This window comes from Podarcis erhardii (genome assembly GCF_964252035.2).
Source record: "Podarcis erhardii genome assembly, chromosome: 16".
Classification (NCBI taxonomy): domain Eukaryota; kingdom Metazoa; phylum Chordata; class Lepidosauria; order Squamata; family Lacertidae; genus Podarcis; species Podarcis erhardii.
Genome location: NC_138514.1, coordinates 38,148,568 through 38,155,024, shown reverse-complemented (window position 1 = coordinate 38,155,024; position 6,457 = coordinate 38,148,568). Strand labels below are relative to the sequence as shown.

General features: G+C 52.1%; 1 long non-coding RNA gene across 1 annotated transcript; it reads left to right on the top strand.

Annotated features, from left to right (window-relative positions):
- The first annotated feature begins 82 nt into the window (after positions 1–82).
- LOC309331654 lies at positions 83–4,622 on the top strand. The gene is made up of 2 exons (XR_014151930.1): positions 83–545; positions 4,311–4,622. It is a non-coding gene; the product is annotated as an uncharacterized lncRNA (long non-coding RNA).
- The last annotated feature ends 1,835 nt before the right edge of the window (positions 4,623–6,457 follow it).

The window sequence follows — 6,457 nt, the reverse complement described above, 5'->3', positions numbered from 1 at the left end:
CAGCTTCCAACACAAACAAGATCGGGAGCAGGGAAGAAGGCAATTGCCGGGGGGGGGGGGGCGCTCGGATATGGTTTCCACGCAGCAAATACGCCGAGAATGGGGGGGGGTGCTTCTTTTTGCAGATTGCAGTATAGGAATGAAGCTGGAATTGGGAAGGTGAACCGTTGTGGCCCTGGGGGACGAGGACAGGAATTTGTGATTTGTCCTTTTCGGTGTTATCTGTGGGGAGCGGAGGTCATAGCCCGCTGACAAAGCCCCCCCCCCCCGCCTCATCCCACGCTCTGGGTTAACAGAGCTGGAGTAAAATAGCACTTTTAGCCCCCCTACGGACTAGCACCTTGGCACGACTTTAAGAGCCCAGGGCGCATTTTTAACGCTTCCCTTGGAGCTGGGTGTGGGGAGAAGAAAGCGCCAGTTTTTCTCAGGAGGGGGCTAGCTTGTGATGACCCACAGTCACCCAGCCGGCGATGACCCTCGGGTGGCGCTGACAGTTCCTTGTCCTGCTGCCCATCCACCTTCTCCCACGCTGACTTATCCCCACGGTGTGTGCTCTCCGATTTAAGGATTATGGGGGGTGGGGGGACGCTGGTGCTCCACCTCGGCCCCTTTCTTCCTGCTGCCGCTTTGCCCAGGGCTGTGGGTGGGCGCCCCACCCTGGGTGGGGAAGGAGAGGATGTTGTGTCTGGAGAGAGAAAAGATTCCTGGAATATCTGCCGCCACCCCCCAAAGTCCCTTTTCAGAACCGCTGTGCGTGTTTCATGCAGAGTAGAAAGGGGGGGGGGGAGAGAATGAGGCATAATGAGAGGCTAGCAACGTAACGCACCCCCCACACGGCATCTTAATCTACTTCTAAGTACTCTGGCGCCCCCTCCCCTCCTCAGAAGAGCCTCTTCCTTAGGATCAGGCTGGGTGTGTGTGGGGGGGGGGGTCATCTAGATATCAGTAACCCCTTTGTCCTCAGAATCCTGTCCCAGCCTGTCATTGGCTAAGCGAAGTCAAACCCCAAAAGGAGAGAGTCCTCTTCGACACAAACACACGCGCACACTCGTGTTTATTCCGCATCCGCCGCTGGTTTGGGCACACGGCTTTAAGCACGACTCGCATGTATCCCGTACCTCCCCTGCCGGCTCTTCCGAAACGTTGCATTTCGATGCCTTCCCCCGCACCCTGCATGCAAACTGGCTTCGATCCAGATTGAGAAAAGCAGCCGCCTGGCTGCATTTGGAGCCAAGCCGGTAACAGTGCCATACAAACTATTCCGCTGAACCGGTATCTTCTGGCGGGGGGTTTTCAGTGGGTGGGTTGATGCAGATTTTGCCAGAGGCAGGAAGCGCTCACCTTGTTGAGTTGGCACGTGTAACTTGGAGAAAAGAGAATAGATTAATCCCAGATTAAAGCCCGAGTCTCTGTTTTGCTGGGCGACCGTTGGCAACTGTATTTACCCAAGGGTCACGCTGTGGCTGGAAGGGAAGTAGGAGGTGATGAGGGGAGGTCTGTTCGATTTTATTAACAGAACTCCCACTACACACACACACACACACACACGTGAGAACAAGAGCCTGGCTGCTGGGTCAGGACAAAGGGGCCCATCTAGTCCAGCATCCCCATCTCTCAGGGGCTGAACAGTTGCCTGTGGCAGGATTAGAGCATGGGAGCCCTCTCTCCTCCTGCAGTTTGCAGCAGCTGGTAGAATCGCAGAATCCTAGAACTGCAGAGTTGGAAGGAGGTCCCCCAAAGGTCATCTAGTCCAACCCCCTGCAATGCAGGAATCACAGTGAAAGCATCCCTGAGGGATGGCCATCCAGTCTCTGCTCCAGTGAAGCAGTGGAGTCAGCCACCTTCTGAGGAAGTCCAACGTCCTGTAGGAAACCCGCAAGCAGGACCCGAGCACAGAAGACGCCAGGAGGGCCTCTGCCAGTCAGTGTGTGCACAGCTGAGCTAGATGTAACTTTCTAAGTTCCTGTTTAAATAACCCCCTTATTCAAAGCCATGAGGACTGGAATTCAGGCACCTGCTTTGCACACAGAAGGTTCCAGGTTCACCCCCTGACAGCATCTCTAAGCAGGACTAGGAATGTCCAAGGCCACCTAGTGGGGACCTGAGCCTGGCTCTCCCTGGTCCCAGTCCCGCACCTTAACCTCCAGCCCACATGACAACTCCCATCACACAATGCATGTCCCACAGACTCCGTCCATTCCAGAAGCCCCAAGACAGGTTTCCCCTCCTTAGGCTCACTGAGAAATAATAGTGGGAACCTCAGAGCAGAGCCTTGCAGCACCTGGATCAGGACCCTGGGGGGAGAGCCTCTAGCCCGGCACCCTCTTCTCACAGTGGCCAGCTGCCCCTAAGAAACTAGGAATCCTGATAGACTGCCTCTGGAACTGGAGGTTCCATAGGAATGTCAGAAGAGCCTACTGGATTAGGCCAAAGGGGGCCCACCTAGTCCAGTCTCCTCACAGTGGCCAAATACTGCATGCAACCTAGGAATTTAGATAGGGCAAACATCTCATAGGGTGTGGGGAGAGACCACCCAGAAATCCTCATGTTCTCACATTTTATTTCCACGTGGGCTCTTTCAGAATCTTGCGGGAATGAAATAAATTACACACAGCTACCAGGTAGGCCTGAACTTGCTGTCTGACAATTCCTGCTTTTCAGGGAGTTGGACTAAATAACCCTTCTGGGTCCCTTCCAACAATAAAATTCTGTAATTCTATGGATTTCTAGCTATTCGTTGAAAAGCCTATATGACAGTTCTGCTTTATGAGCTTGCTTTTGTGGGAGGTCAGAAACTCCTGGGCACAAATCTAGTTTGGGGAGCTGCCTTATGCAAGGCCCATCTGGTTCAATATTGGTTGCACTGACTGGCAGCAGCCCCTCCGGATTTTAGACTTTCGTAGTCTCACCTGGAGATGCTGGCAGGGGTTGCACTTGGTACCTTCTGCATGCGGGCTGGTGCTCTACCACTCAGCTATGCCCCCCACCATGGACACGGCCTTGTTTTGTGGCCTTGGGTCTGTCGCTCGGCCTCGGCCTCCACTTCCCCATCTTTAAAATGGGAAGCATTTCCTCCTGCAAAAGAACTCTTTGTGAAGAGGCAGGCTCAGATATTGCCAGGGCGAAAGCATGAGACATGCCTGGGTGCAGATTCCAGTGCTCCTCTCTGCCTCTCTCAATAGGCGGCTGGGGGGGGGCACCTCCCTGCTGCCTATCACTGTCTTCTCCCGCCTCTGAGCCTTGCATTTATCTGAGAGATAATGGGCTCTGCCTCCCACATAATGCGTCTTACAGAACCACTTCAGAGGCCGACAGGAAAGGAAGAGCTGAGGAGAGGAGAAGGGGAGGCGGGGTAGACAAGAGGAGAGAAGGTCCATATATAACAGGGGGTGGCAAGTTCATGCCTCCCCCCTCCAGATGTTGTTGATGGACTCCGACTCCCATCAGTCAGTGCCAGCCAGCATGGCCAATAGCCAGGGATGATGGGCGGTTGTAGTCTTAGGATGGGGGACACAAGTGGGGTCTCCAGATCTCGTTAGACTCCAACTCCCAACAGCTGGCCAGGGGAATGATGGGGCTCCAGAAACATCTGGCAAGCCAGAGATGCTCCCCATCCATGTCGTGGTCCAGCAATATCTAGGGGAGCAGGTGTTCCCCAGCCCTGAGAATGGTGCTCTGTTTGGTTTATACCAAGCGGCTTCCATGTTTGCAAATGCCTTGCAGCTGGCAATTCTTCAGAGGCTCCGTCAGGGTTGAACGGGAGGAGAAGAGGTTTGGGGGTTAAAGCATCTTATGAGCCATGTTTCCTGCCCCCAAACACCCCGCTTCTTAAGTGAGAGCTAGTCATGTTTTCCTCGTGGCACAGAAACTGCACTTGACACATTCTCAGAGGCATGCTTGCCATGCAGAGGTACATGGTAGAGCATGAGACTCTTAATCTCAGGACTGTGGCTTGGAACCCCATGTTGGGCCAAAGATTCCTGCTTTTCAAGGGGCTGGACTAGATGGCCCTCATGGTCCCACTCTGCAATCCTATGAATTTATGATGGGCAGGAGAAGGACCCAGGCTTTCTGGGTCAGATTAAAGGCCTGTCTCTCTGGGAACCTTCCACTTCTGGAAGAGATGAACTGGGTTGTTGGGAGAGACAGGGGTAGGGCCTTGGACTGTGTGAGGATAGGGACGTTTAAGTCCCTTTCTCAGCATAGTAAAACTGAGTCTCACTCAGGGAGGGTGTCTAGCAGTGGCAGGATGGGTGGACTATGTCTGTAATAAAATACAAACCCTTACCATGTTTTGCTGTTGCTTTCAGGCTCCTTTAGCCCTCCAGGCCTTTGAAGGAAAGATGGGCAGAGGTACTTCAGAAGAGCCCTTCTTGTCCAGTGTCCTGTTTTCGCAGTGGCCAACCAGATGCCTTTCATGGGAAACTTGCAAGTAGGAAACCAAGCCCACCAACTTTCTCTCCACCTGTGGCTTCCAGAAATGGACATTCAGAAGCATTTCTGCCTCTGACCATCACTGGCTCCTGAGGGAGGGAGTTCCAGAGTTTAACTCTGTGTAAAAAAAAAGTGCTTCCGGAACCTTCCAGCATGCTGTGTTTTAAATAAATACGTAAGTGAATGAACGCAGTACAAGGATTACTACTCAGCAGCGTAAATGCATTGTTCTAAAGGAGTTTCAGAATTCATCGCCTGGTGGTCGGATAGTGACATTGCAGGCACCCAGGCTGAGAACCCATAAACCAGGTAGCATCGTCACCCAAAACACCTTCTCTCCAGGTACCCCTCGCTCTGCCTCTCACACACCCATGGCAACTGGGGCAGCTGCAGCAGCGCTTGCACAAGACTTGGGTTGAGCTGGGAGCGGCAGATCTCCATTCTGGTACAATGACCCCAAGCTGTGGGGGGCTTAAAAGCACCAACCTCTAGCCCTTCACGGCCTAGGACCCTTGTACCTACGGGACCGCCTCTCCTGGTATGCCCCACGGAGAACCTTAAGGGCCATAACTAGCAACACCCTAGAGGTCCCAGGCCCTAAGGAAGTCAGATTAGCCTCAACCAGAGCCAGGGCCTTTTCAACACTGGCTCCGGCCTGCTGGAACGCTATATCTCATGAGACCAGGGCCCTGCAGGATCTGATTTCTTTCCACAGGGCCTGTAAGACAGAGTTGTTCTGCCTGGCCTTTGGCTTGGAATCAACTTGATCCCCTCCCGCTCTTTCCTTTTTCCTTTCCCCTTCTGTGACGGAACTCCTATTTGGGGACTTCCCTGGCTTTTTTCTGGCCCACGTAGGACCAGTCTGGATAGTTGGCCTTGGTGAAGATTTGACGTTTTCATTCCCAAAAAGTTTTTGATTTGAGTTTCTACTGAAATGAGGCTGCATTTTAATGTTGTATTTTAACCTTGTTTTTAAGTTGTATTTTAATCAATTGCTTTTATACCTGGTGTTAGCCACCCTGAGCCCGGTCTTGGCTGGGGAGGGCAGGGTATAAATAAAATTTATTATTATTATTATTATTATTATTATTATTATTATTATTATTATTGCCACGGGCAAAAACCCAGTGCAGTTTTTTGAGCACAGCCTCCCACCTTCCCACTCAGTCCATTCCCAGCTGGAAGTCCAGCAGCTGTATTTTGAACTTGTGACAGTTTCCAGGCAGTCTTCAAGGGCAGCCCCACATGACATGCATTGCAGTAGCCTGGATGACTGTGGTCAGGCTATCGTTGTCCCAAAAGGGCCACAACAGCTGCACTGGCCTCATCTTGATTGATTGATTGATTGATTGCATTTATATCCCACATTTCCACCCCTGACGGGAGCTCAAAATGGTGTACATGGTTCTCCTCATTTAATCCCACAGCAACCCTGCAAGTTTGGTTTGGCTGAGAAGCAGTGCCTGTTTCCCCAAGGCCACACCCAGGGGATTTGAACTCTGGTCTCTCCCAGGTACTAGTCTGACATTCTAACCACTACACCACGCTGTCCTATCTGATGAATGCTCCTGGATGCCACAGAGGCTGCTCTTGTCTCCAGTGATGAAGGACGGGGGTCGCAGGACCTGTGGCTGCCTCCAGATCCTCTTGAACTCCTGCAACATCTGGAGGCCAGATTTTAATTTTTGTTTTATTAAATTTCTCTAACACTCTTCATCTGAGGTGGCTTACAATATAAAAACACAAAAATACACACAATAGCAACAAAGAGAAACAATACCCACCCGTTTAAAAGTTCACAGACAGTTTAATCAGCCAAAGGGGGGATCAGCATTCCACAAAGGGGGAGCCACTTTCTGGAACCCCCGGCAGGTAGGAGCAGAGCCACACCCAAACATGACCCCTCCAGCTCCCATATTGGAGGAGCTATCCAGAACCTACAGAAGGGCTGGGAGTCTTGATCACCCACTCGGATGACTCAGGCGGTTTCTTGGCCTGGAAACGGACTGAGGTGGACCAAAAT